This window comes from Morone saxatilis, unplaced genomic scaffold (assembly GCF_004916995.1).
Source record: "Morone saxatilis isolate NCDOM2014 unplaced genomic scaffold, NCSU_SB_2.0 Contig23, whole genome shotgun sequence".
Classification (NCBI taxonomy): Eukaryota; Metazoa; Chordata; class Actinopteri; family Moronidae; genus Morone; species Morone saxatilis.
In genome coordinates, this window is record NW_023339796.1 from 20,386,686 (window position 1) to 20,386,889 (window position 204).

Here is a 204-nt window from a genome sequence, read left to right on the forward strand (position 1 = left end):
ATATTTTAAGAAAATTCCTCATTATAATGATGTTACATTGGCGGAAATGGGTTTCCCTATAAAGCTGCATGGTGGATCACAAATGCACCAGAAACCCTTATCCAAGTCTCTTCAGTCCTCTATACACTGTATTGTCCACACTCATTTCGACGTGTAGGTCTAAAGAGAACAGTGAGTTAGCTCAGTAGTGTGTTTACCACCGGA

The 204-nt window shown here is 40.2% G+C and overlaps 1 protein-coding gene across 3 annotated transcripts in view; it reads right to left on the bottom strand.

Moving 5' to 3' along the window:
- acot11a (acyl-CoA thioesterase 11a) overlaps positions 1 to 204 on the bottom strand; it is a 16,261-nt gene that overhangs the window by 15,520 nt on the left and 537 nt on the right. The window lies entirely within an intron of this gene.